The 12,669-nt window shown below is 46.6% G+C and overlaps 1 protein-coding gene across 2 annotated transcripts in view; it reads right to left on the minus strand.

Moving 5' to 3' along the window:
- The window catches only part of GPC3 (glypican 3), a 238,088-nt gene that overhangs the window by 39,117 nt on the left and 186,302 nt on the right, over nucleotides 1-12,669 (minus strand). The window lies entirely within an intron of this gene.

The following is a 12,669-nucleotide window of genomic DNA, read 5'->3' on the forward strand; positions in this document are numbered from 1 at the left end:
AAACAGCTGGAGACATTTTTGTTCAACAGACATCCCTTGCTGGATGAATGGGTCTTTGACACAAGGGCCCACTTGTCAGGGTTTTAGTCTTGTCTTAAAAGTATTTGATGGTTGTCTTTCCCCCCTCTTTTTATGTATAAATTGCTTTGAGATGGTGGTTTAGAAGGCAATCAACAAATTAAATGTAGTATCATCCTCATCATTAATAAAAGTTTGGAGACTATTAAGCTGGGTGGTTTGTTTCAGGTACAATCTTGAGTCTGTGGTTTTACTGGTCAAATTTCACCCCCTGTTCCCCTTTGCTGCTGCTGAGCAACACCAAACCTTAACTGAAGGATCAAGTGGGCATTATTGCATTCACCAGAATTTGGCCTTGATTAGATCTCTAGATTAATAACCAAAAGCTCAAGGAAATTTCACCAAATGTGCAGCTTAGTTGTTAGAGCAGGCTGAACCAATTTAGGGGGCTGGAGGGGGGTGCCATTTCTTAAATGCTTCCCTTGCAAGTTGGAGTGTCAAGTATGCTATTTTCACAAACACATTAATATTTATGCACACTTTATCCTAGCATCTGCATTTTTGTTGTGGGAAATCTCAGAAAAGTGTGAATGGATTTCAAAGGGTGACTACATTGCAATGTGCACATTGTTTCAAAAAGCACAAATTATTTTGGACAACAGCCAAACAAGAAATATGTAAAATAACTAAGCAAGTATTAGAAATCACCCCAGAACTGGCCCTACTAAACATCTTCCAAGACAATAATGCCCACTCACATCACAATGAACTCATCGCCCACCTACTTTCAGCAACCAGAAACATCATAGCCAGACACTGGAGAGACCTGTCAGGAGTAAGCATGGACCAATGGTACCAAATAGTATGGGAAACAGCCCTACTAGAAAAATTAACCAATAAACTGAAACTGACACGGGGACAAACAGAAGAAGACACCTTCACCCCGGTATGGCTCCCCTTTATCACGTACACAGCCCAACAAGACAATGGCAAGAATCCACCAACAATATACAAATCAATATGGCTAACCTGATCCAAAACACCCACCCCCCCACTCACACATGAAAACAAAGTTCATCACAGCCAACCCCAAACAAGCAACCGCACCTTAGGCCAACCCCAATTTCTCTCACCACCAAAGGAACACAAGCGAATAGCAAAGAGAACCCGCACAAACAACACTGACACAAAACCCACACATACATTAAGCAAAATGGGAACATCACTTCCCGACTCCACCCCCCCCTCGCCTTTCCCCCCGCCACCTCTCCCCCCCTTTCTTCCTAATGTCTCAACAAATGAAACTGACCTATGGAAAACGTAACTTGAAAAAAGAGACATTGCGCATACCTTTGTAAACCAAGAAAACTTTAATAATAATAAAAAAGCACAAATTAAGTAGGTTTGCCTTTAAATGTGAACTGAACTGGATTCCTGCCCACTCCCTCTGTGGAGCAGCCTGCCTTCTATCCCGTCAGACTCTATGTCCATCTAGCCCTGGACTACTGTGATGTCTCAATCTACCGAGATTTTACTTCAAGGAAGATGCCAGAGGTTGAATTTGGGATCTTCTGCAAGCGAAGCATGACCTCTGCCACTAAGCTAAGGCCTTCCCCAGCACCGAAACAACTGGGCAATGGGTGGGTGCTTGCCCTGGCTCTGAACTGCGACTCTCAAGTCCTTAATGAGGGGTGCCAACTGCCAAAGATTGCAGCAGTTTTCAAAATAACTGAACCAGTGCCTCCTAACCAGTGACATTCTAGGCTGCATTATTTTCATTTAAATGAAATGTTTAAAAAAAGAGTTTTTAGAGAGGGGATATTCTGAAAAAGAATCTATATTTCAACAAGAAATCTTAAACAATGAAGTGAAAATTTTATCTAAAATGTATAAAATATTGTTGGAATGGAATACTGTGGACGAAGAGGTTAAATCTGTAATGATTAGTTGGGCTACAGATTTCGGATATAATATTGAATTTGAGAAAGGGACTAAATTATGGAAGGATGGGTTAAAGTTTACAGCTTGTACAACGATTAAGGAAAATGTTATGAAGATGTTATATACGGTAGATGGTATATAACACCAGTAAAACTGGGTAAAATGTATAAAGTGTGTAATAAATGTTGGAAGTCTAAGGAGACAGAAGGAACATTTTACCATATGTGGTGGGAATGTAAGAAGGTAAAAAGCTTCTGGGAGATGATCTATAACGAGTTAAAGAAAATGTTGAAATATACTTTTGTTAAAAAACCAGAAGCTCTCTTGTTGGGAATACAGGATAATGAAATTAGTAAAAAAGATGTGAAATTACTTTTGTATGCAGTAACAGCAGCCAGAATTTTGCTGGCACAGAAATGGAAACAGGAAGAGATGCCCACGAAAGAAGAATGGAGGATGAAACTGATGGAATACGCAGAAATGGACAGATTGATGGGGAGAATTAGGAACCAACGTGACCAGAGATTCTCCGAGGACTGGAAGAAATTTACAGAGTATATCAAAAATTTATGTGATGAGCAAATAACGTTCGTTGGCTTTCAAGAAGCTCTGTGAAATTACTGTTAGAAATATTGTTTAAAAAATATGATGTGATTAAGAGTATTTGAGTGCAATATAATATTGGGAAATATGAGAAGAGGATAAAAAAATAAATGGAAAATTATCAGACAAGCTGAGGGAAGTTCTGGAAAAAAGGGTTTAAGTTAAAAATGGATGTATAATTTTGTAAAAATGTTTTTTTTTTATGGAAAATCTAATAAAAAATATTTATATATATATAAAAAATAACCAGTGACATTCTTGAATTGTTCAAATGAAGGTTCATGCAGGCTGAGAAGTATCTGTTACTTCCACTGTGATGCTCATGGCTCTGGAATTTACTACTCTTCTTTTTCTTCTATAAAGAGTGGCTCAAATACCAGAGTCAATATTTTAAGAATATAATCTAAAATGGGGAGTTATTGTGGACTATGCAAGGATTTAGCCAGCTTCATTCCATAGCAAAAGGCTGCTTCTTTGAGTGTTTTTGAAATACTTGGAATATGTCGAGCCAGGTTTTGAAAAATTTTGTTGAGTCTGCAGTTTGCACGGTTGTGGAGTTATACTTGTGGCATCTGACTTCATATGTCCGCAGTAATCTAAAAACTTTCCCTCTTGTTTGTCTTAGAGGAGCAAACTTTCATTAAGAGTCCTTTGGTTCATTTTGGATTCTCTCTGCTGCTATAAGTTCCTTTCTTAAATATTTATAAGAGAACATCTTTTTAAAAGTTGCTTTTTAAAAAATCACAGCAAGTAATGGGTTCATTCACACTACACAATAAATATTTAAACCCTCTCCCCATTGAAACCACCGCCAGATAATTCAAGGTTTCCTGCCTCACCCTTTGTTCCCAGACTGGCAAGAAAGTCACAGAAACTTTTCCAGGATCCATAGAGTTTCGTTGGGCTCCTAGGAAGCCTTTGCAAACATGGGGTTCTTCATATACACTCACTGATTGACAAGGAATGGATGGCTACGTAATCACAGGAAACAGCAGCCCTATGCGGATCCTGAACCACCCATGTCAGAGATCTGATGTCAAAGCATCAGGAAATGAAACAGCCCCACGACCTCCCCAAGTGTCCCTATTTTCCAGGGACAGTTCAGGATTTACAGAAGCCATCTTGGTTTCAGATGTGAACCCGAATTTTCTACTTTTCCTTTTTTCTCGGCCGACTCTGGGGTTGCAGTGCTCATCTCGCTTTACTGGCCAAGGGAGCCGGCGTACAGCTTCCAGATCATGTGGCCAGCATGACTAAGCCGCTTCTGGCAAAGCAGAGCAGTGCACTGAAATGCCATTTACCTTCCTGCCAGAAGGTAGGATACCTATTTATCTATTTGCACTTTGACGTGCTTTTGAACTGCTAGGTTGACAGGAGGAGGAAGAAGAAGAAGAAGAAGAAGAAGAAGAAGAAGAAGAAGAAGAGGAGGAGGAGGAGGAGTTTGGATTTGATATCCCGCTTTCTCACTACCCGAAGGAGTCTCAAAGCGGCTAACATTCTCCTTTCCCTTCCTCCCCCACAACAAACCCTCTGTGAGGTGAGTGGGGCTGAGAGACTTCAGAGAAGTGTGACTGGCCCAAGGTCACCCAGCAGCTGCAGGTGGAGGAGCGGGGAAGCGAACCCGGTTCACCAGATTACAAGACTACCGCTCTTAACCACTACACCACACAGGGACCGAGCAACAGGATCTCACCCCGTCACTGGGATTCAAACCACCGACCTTCTGATCAGCAAGTCCTAGGCTCTATGGTTTAACCCACAGTGCCCCTTTTCCTTAGGACATCCCTATTTTAATCAGAGAAATGTTGGAGGCTGTGCCTCAGTTATGCGACCCCCCGAGCCAAGCAGATAAGTAACTATACGACCTTTAGAAGACATCTGAAGGCATTCCTATATCAGGAGGTTTTTTAATATTTTATGTTTTATTAAGTTTTTATATATGTTGGAATCTGCCCAGAGTGGTGGGGTATTATTATTATTATTATTGTTATTATTATTGACACCCCTATTTTCATCAGAGAAATGTTGGAGGGTATGTGACTGGCTTGTAACTGGCTTGTATTATTTTAAAGAGTTCTGCCAGTAAAAGTTTGAATAATACTTTTATGGGTCTGGACAATGATTTATTCCAAAAGAAGTCAGTTATTATGCTTCCAGTTGCTTCAGACTACACAATATCAGTATCTGCAACAGTTTTAGAGTAAGGTGCAGCTGCGCTGGGTGTCCCACTGCAGGGGGGGGGTACCAGAATAATGCTGTATAATGGAGCACAGGAGGCGGGGGAAGTGAATTTTAGTGTTGCACAGGATGGGAGTAGCCAGGTTTTTTTGTTGCAGGGGGCAGCACTTCTGGGTGGGGTAGGACCGACATGATTGGTCAGTTAATTAAGGCATCTGAAGGCAGCCCTGTTTAGGGAAGCTTTTAATGTTTGATGCATTACTGTATTTTAATATTTGGTTGGAAGCCACCCAGAGTGGCTGGGGAAGCCCAGCCAGATGGGCAGGGTATAAATTATTATTATTATTATTATTATTATTATTATTATTATTATTATTATTATTATTTTGATTGATCTGGGGGGGGGCAACTGCCCCTCTGCCCCGCCTTGGCTACGCCCATGTTGCACAGGGTACAGCTGAAATTTGAGGGCCCCAATTCCACCTCTGTCCTTCAGTATTACATAATTACCCAAGCACTCCCTGCAACGGGTAAGGGATGCTTTGCATGTTAGCAAAACAACAGCTGCACACCTGTACATAGAGTGTAGCTGCTATATTTGTGACTGTCCTGCCACCATCTCCAGCCAATCAGGCTTTGAGGCTTCTGCAGCAACAGGGAAAAAAATCATAAACTGCTGAGACCATACAAGGATAACACAACAGCAACAATATAAAGTAGACTCAAGGCAATGATGGATGCATTACACTGCCTTCAAATCTTGGGGGGGGGGGGAGGGGGTGTTATGTACTGAAGTTCTCATCCTGGGCCAGCAGGGGAATACTGTAGATACTTATGCAAATGAAGGATCGAAAGTGACGTTCAGTGATTGGATAGTTTGTATGCAAATGAAGGATTGAAAGTGACGTTCAGTGATGGGATAGTTTTAGAAAATGGCAACAGTTACATTGTTCTGGAGCTCTATATAAGCAGGCTGACTGAGCTCCTCAGTTAGTTCTGTTCCAGCTTACAAATAAAGAGCTGCTTTGGAAGAATTGCTGTGTCGTCTGATATGTTCGCCCATAAGTTAAACTGGCAACGAGGATGGGATCGATGGACATCAGAGCACAGCCAGAAGAGTGACTAGTGGGGTGCCACAGGGTTCTGTCTTGGGCCCGGTCTTATTCAACATCTTTATCAACGACTTGGATGATGGACTCAAGGGCATCCTGATCAAATTTGCAGATGACACCAAACTGGGAGGGGTGGCTAACACCCCAGAGGACAGGATCACACTTCAAAACGACCTTGACAGATTAGAGAACTGGGCCAAAACAAACAAGATGAATTTTAACAGGGAGAAATGTAAAGTATTGCACTTGGGCAAAAAAAATGAGAGGCACAAATACAAAATGGGTGACACCTGGCTTGAGAGCAGTACATGTGAAAAGGATCGAGGAGTCTTGGTTGACCACAAACTTGACATGAGCCAACAGTGTGACGCAGCAGCTAAAAAAGCCAAAGCAATTCTGGGCTGCATCAATAGGAGTATAGCATCTAGATCAAGGGAAGTAATAGTGCCACTGTATTCTGCTCTGGTCAGACCTCACCTGGAGTACTGTGTCCAGTTCTGGGCACCACAGTTCAAGAAGGACACTGACAAATTGGAACGTGTCCAGAGGAGGGCAACCAAAATGGTCAAAGGCCTGGAAACGATGCCTTATGAGGAACGGCTAAGGGAGCTGGGCATGTTTAGCCTGGAGAAGAGGAGGTTAAGGGGTGATATGATAGCCATGTTCAAATATATAAAAGGATGTCACATAGAGGAGGGAGAAAGGTTGTTTTCTGCTGCTCCAGAGAAGCGGACAGGGAGCAATGGATCCAAACTACAAAAAAGAAGATTCCACCTAAACATTAGGAAGAACTTCCTGACAGTAAGAGCTGTTTGACAGTGGAATTTGCTGCCAAGGAGTGTGGTGGAGTCTCCTTCTTTGGAGGTCTTTAAGCAGAGGCTTGACAACCATATGTCAGGAGTGCTCTGATGGTGTTTCCTGCTTGGCAGGGGGTTGGACTCGATGGCCCTTGTGGTCTCTTCCAACTCTATGATTCTATGATTCTATGATTCAGATGCGGCCATCCTCTGAACTGAGCTGAATCACTGAGCTGAATCACTGAGCGAAATCACCGAGCGAAATCACTGAGCGAAATCACTGAACAGAACCAATTTAGAGCTGACTGTTCTGGCTAGAGCACTGCGTTCCATCCATCGCCCTTCACGCCGGCATCGGAATCATGGCTTCACTTGTGCCTCTACCGCCGTTTGCCCCAGCCTCTGAATCATGGGACTCCTACCTCGCTCGGTTCGACTGCTACCTCCAAGCCAACGAGCTGACACAAGTATCAAAGGAACGGAAGCGGGGCATATTCCTCAGCCTCTGTGGGCCTGAGGTGTTTGAGATGGCCCGAGCATTGGTTGCGCCTGAAGCAGTCCAAGCAACACCATGGGACACGATCCAAGAGAAGCTCCGCAACCACTATGCGCCAAAGCCATCCAAGATTGCTGCCCGCCATGCGTTTTACCACTGGAACCAGGCAGAGTGGGTTCCAGTCAATCAACAACTACACCACCGCCCTCCGACAGGCTGCAATGCACTGCGATTTCCAAGACTTAGACGATGCCCTGATGGATCAAATCATCTGTGGGCGTGTCAACCCGGACGTGTCGGTGAGAATCTGTGCCGACTAAAAGTGCACAATCAACAAGGCACTTCAGCAGCACGCTTATCCGGTTCCTGTTGTCCAACACCTGCTGCATTCCATGGGTGAGGGTAAGGTCTTCGCTAAGCTGGACCTTGCCCAAGCCTATCAACAACTGCCCGTTGATGATGCCACTGCTGAAGCCCAGACGATCGTCACCCACCGAGGGGCATTCCGTTGCCGCCGTTTGCAGTTTGGGGTGAGTGTGGCTCCTGGCATCTTCCAAACTCTTATGGAGTGTCTCCTGCAAGGGCTTCTGGGCGTGGTACCATATTTTGATGACGTCTTGGTGTCCGCAGACTCACACCAGCAGCTGTTCGAGCGCCTCCGTTCCGTGCTGACCAGGTTCCAGGAGGCCGGACTCAAGGTAAAGATGGAGAAGTGCCAGATCCCGTTCCACAGGTGGAGTTCCTGGGCTATCTTATCGACGCCTCCGGCCTTCACCCGACCACATCCAAGATCCGCGCTATCCAGCAGGCCCCCATCCCAAAGAACAAGACGGAGTTGCAGGCGTTCCTGGGGCTGCTGAACTTTTATAACATGTTCCTGCCCCACAAAGCCATGGTGGCTGAGCCTCTTCACCAACTCCTCAGCACAAAGACGCCTTGGTCCTGGGGTCATCGGGAGACGGCCGCCTTCAACGTGGTCAAGGCTCTCCTTTCATCGGACAGTGTGCTGGTACAGTACAGTGAAGCCAGGCCGCTGGTCCTTGCCTGCGACGCCTCACCTTTTGGCATCGGCGCTGTCCTTAGTCACCGTTTTCCAGACGGAAGAGAAGCACCGCTCGCCTACTTTTCCAGGACGCTATCTCTGACTGAACGGAATTACAGCCACTTCGACAAGGAGGCACTGGCACTTGTGGCTGGAGTGAAGAGGTTCCATGAATACCTCTACGGCAGGACTTTTGACCTCATCACCGACCACAAGCCACTCCTGGGCCTCCTCGCTGGTGATCGTCCAACTCCACCGGTCCTCTCGCAGCACATGCTGTGATGGACTGTTTTCCTGGCTGCCTACCACTCGCGGCTTGTCCATCGCCTGGGGAAATCGATGGGTCATGCCGACGCCCTCACCCGTTGCCCTCTTCCAGTGTTTGTGGAAGACCCGGCTCCTGCTTCATCGCTCCTCCTGATTGAGGAACTTCCAGCAGTGCCTGTATTGGCTGCCACTGTGGCCTCCGCATCTGCCCAGGATTGCACCATCAGCCATGTGCTCAACTGGGTGTGGAGGGGGTGGCCACAAGGGCCTTTTGCATTGGAGTTCCAGCCCTTCGCAACCAGACAACACGAACTCTTGACTCATCGCGGCTGTCTGCTGTGGGGAGACCACGTCTTGATTCCCCAAAGACTCCGTCAACGTGTCCTGGAGGCTCTACATGTTGGCCACCCAGGAATCATCAAAATGAAGGCGTTGGCTCGGTGTTACGTCTGGTGGCCTAACATGGACGATGCCATCACTGCCTGGGTGTCCGCCTGTCAAGTGTGCCAAGAATCTAGGCCTGCGCCACCAGCAGCTAAGGGACACACCTGGGAGATGCCAAAGACACCCTGGTCGAGGGTACACATTGATCTGGCTGGCCCCTTTCATGGCCGGACCTTTATGGTAGTGGTGGACGCCTATTCCAAATGGCTGGAGGTGGCCCTGATGCTCTCCACCACTACTGAGGCCGTCATCCGGGTGCTGCGAGGCATCTTTGTAACGCATGGGTGTCCTGATGCCCTTGACTCCAACAACGGACCGCAGTTCACGTCAGGCACTTTTGAGCGGTACCTTTTCAGACTGGGCATCCGCCATGCCCTAACGGCACCATTTCATCCATCCAGCAACGGGCAAGCGGAGAGGATGGTGCGCTCGGCAAAAGAGGCACTGGTGCGCCTGGACCGGGGAGACTGGCACGAGTGGGTCGCTGAATACCTGTTCGTGCAACACATCACCCCTCATGCGGCCACAGGGAGGAGTCCTGCTGAACTGCTTATGGGCCGCCGCCTCAGGTCCCCGCTCGACCGGCTGCACCCGGACTTTGCCATTGCTGAACCCCCAGGCTGTGCCAACGCGCCACAGTCATTTGTCCCAGGAAACCAGGTCTTTGCCCGGAACTATGTGGGGGACATTCCTTGGGTGCCAGCCACAGTAGTGGGAGTCACTGGACCTCGCTCGTACCAGGCGGCACTCGAAAACAGACGCTTGTGGCGCCAGCACATAGACCAGCTTAGGCGCAGGGTTTGGGACTTGGACACTACCGTGGTGCTCCCAACTGCGCTTGCGGCTCAAGAAGAGACACGTACAGATGGCGAGGCCCCACCTACACCTCCCTCGCAAACTGCCAGCGTGGAGCCGAACCAAGACGCTTCAGAGGGTCTGCCAGACTTACCACAGACTCAGACCACTCCACTTGCGGAGGCTCCACCCACAGCAGCGGATCCAGGGGATTTGGTTCCAACGCCACCTAGGGTCGCACCACAGCCTCAGCAAGAACTGGGTGGCCCTCCGGACTTGGCTACCAGTCCCCGGCGGTCTGGCAGAGTTCCCAAGAGCCCAACGTATTTAAAGGACTATGTTGTTGGACATGTATCACTGTTGGTCCAAGTATGTGAAATGTAACTGATATGGTTTTGTGCCTAATTGAACCATTACGTGTAGTGCTGTATATACCATTATGATTGTAACTAACGTCTTATCTCGGTGGGGAGGGGTGTTATGTACTGAAGTTCTCACCTTGGGCCAGCAGGGGGATACTGTAGATAGTTATGCAAATGAAGGATCGAAAGTGACGTTCAGTGATTGGATAGTTTTAGAAAATGGCAACAGTTACATTGTTCTGGAGCTCTATATAAGCAGGCTGACTGAGCTCCTCAGTTAGTTCTGTTCCAGCTTACAAATAAAGAGCTGCTTTGGAAGAATCGCTGTGTCGTCTGATATGTTTGCCCACAACTTAACAGGGGGGATCCTATTGTTTGCACATAGCTTAAGGCTGTTATTCAACGTGCTTTTCTATTAAAGTGTTCTATTTCTGCACAGTGGCTTGAATGTTTCAGTCTTTCAGCTTCTGAAAGAGTCAGACCCACAAGCCATGACAATTTCCTATTAAGTAACAATTACAACTGTTTCCCTCCCTCTCGCCGAAAAAAATTTGCATTTGGTGGTTTCTCTGCCTTTAAATAACTGCTCTTGCTGAGTTGCTACCCTGACATTACGGCTGATTCTCATCTTGTGGCAAGAGGCAGGAAAATATGCAACCCGATAATCACTGAGAGCAACATGTAACAATAAGCAGGTTTTAACTTAATGATAATTTATCCAGCTGCAAGAGTTTAACCAGAACTTTCTCTCTCCCCCCCCCCCCCCCCGCCAAACCAGGATGGCAGAAAAAAGAAGCCCAACACAACACCCGCAAGGAGGACAACAAATCAATCCTGGGCATGTGCTGGAGACCTTATGGTCTTAGGGCAGTTTACAATACAGTTTAAAACAGTTTCAAAACTTACAATTAAAAGCCAGGACCTGCCTCTCCACAAGATGGCTGGTGGGTGGCAGCAGGATAAGGGGCCTTTCCTGTGCTGGCTCCTCATTTGTGGAATGCTCTCCCCAGGGAGGCTCCTCTGGTGCCTTCATTAAACACCTTTCAGTAATTGTTTCCCTTCAATCAAGTTTGGGACTGATTGACATTCTATGACTTTTAAAATGTTTTTGTGGAAGGGGGTTATTTTGTATTTTTCTCATTTTGCTTTTTCCTGTTCTGAACCACCCTGGGATCTTCAGATGAAGGGCAGTATACACATTTAATACACAATATTAATAAGATCCCACAATGCTCCAAAATATTAGTTCCCAAAGCAGCAAAAACTGTGCTAATTGATTCAATTATAATAAAACAAAGGGGGGGGGGGACATGCAATGCAGGCCATAGCCAGCAGTAAATCACATAAAGTAAGAGCAATTGATTCTTTATTTGCTGAAACATGGTCAGCTCAGGTGTGTCAGACCTAATGAGCACAGCAACTCTTCTCAGTAGATCTTGCCCCAGTTGTAGAGACTGAAGGTTCCCGCAGCTGCCTCAGTCTCCTCCTCCTCTGTAATCTGAGACTATGTTAGTTTGCCTGTTTTTGTTCCTGCCGCTTCATACCTCTTCTGGTCCTTGTAGACTGGAGGGCAGGGGAGCTTCTCACAGCAGGAAGGGGAGACACCGATGCTTCTTCATCAGCCTAACTCCTCTCCTGCTTTGGCTTCTGTCTCTGATTCTGACTGCTCTCTGCCACAGACTCTCCCTGCTCACTATACCCTGTGACCTCTTCCAGGCTTCTCCCTCTTCTCCCCCTGACTGCTCATTGTCATCCCACCACCACTCTTCTGGCTCTGAGCCTTCTTCCTTTTGGGGGTTCCCCAGCTGGGGCCTTCCACCCAGCCGGTCCATGAGAAAGCAGCACAAAAACTAAGAAGACCAGAAGCTGCCTTATGCAGAGTCAAAATATTGGCTAACCTCGTTCAGTACTGTCTACACTAACTGGCAGCAATGGCTCTCCAGGGTTTCAGCCAGAGGACATTCCCAGCACTACAAGGAGAGGTCACCAGGGACTGAACACGGGACCTTCTTCATGAAAGAGCATGTGCTCCACCAATGAGTGACAACCCTTCCCCCAGAAGCAGTAAGAAATAGCATAAAGCCTGCAAGTCTTTGGCACCTGTCAAAATGAGGCAAGGGAAAGGGCATGACTGGTTTCTGCATGGAGGCCACTGGGCAGCCTTAGCGCCACCACCAAAAAGGCTGTGTAAATAGAGATGTAGTGCAGGGTCCCCAATGACCACCTTAAGGCATGGGGTAATTCCATATACAGGTAGAGGGGAATTCTTAACATATCCTGATCATAAACCACTGATTGCTTTATCTAGCCCTTGTTATGTCAAAACAAAGGTCTACTTACAGATCAGCAAGTTGCAGTTTCTGAGCCAAATTTATTTTTCACTGCATTTACATCCCACCTTTTTCTCCAAGGAGCTCAAGGTGGCATGCAAGATGGTTCTCCCCTTCTTCATTTAATCACCACAACCAACCCTGTGAGGTAGGCTAGGCTGAGATGCAGTGACAGTCCCAAGGTCTCCCAGTGAGCTTCATGGCCCAGTGGGGGATTTGAACCCTAGTCTCCCCAGTAAGAGTCCAACACTCTAAACACTACCCCATACTAGCTCTCATTTAAT

This window comes from Podarcis gaigeae (genome assembly GCF_964106915.1).
Source record: "Podarcis gaigeae genome assembly, chromosome: Z".
Taxonomy (NCBI): Eukaryota; Metazoa; Chordata; class Lepidosauria; order Squamata; family Lacertidae; genus Podarcis; species Podarcis gaigeae.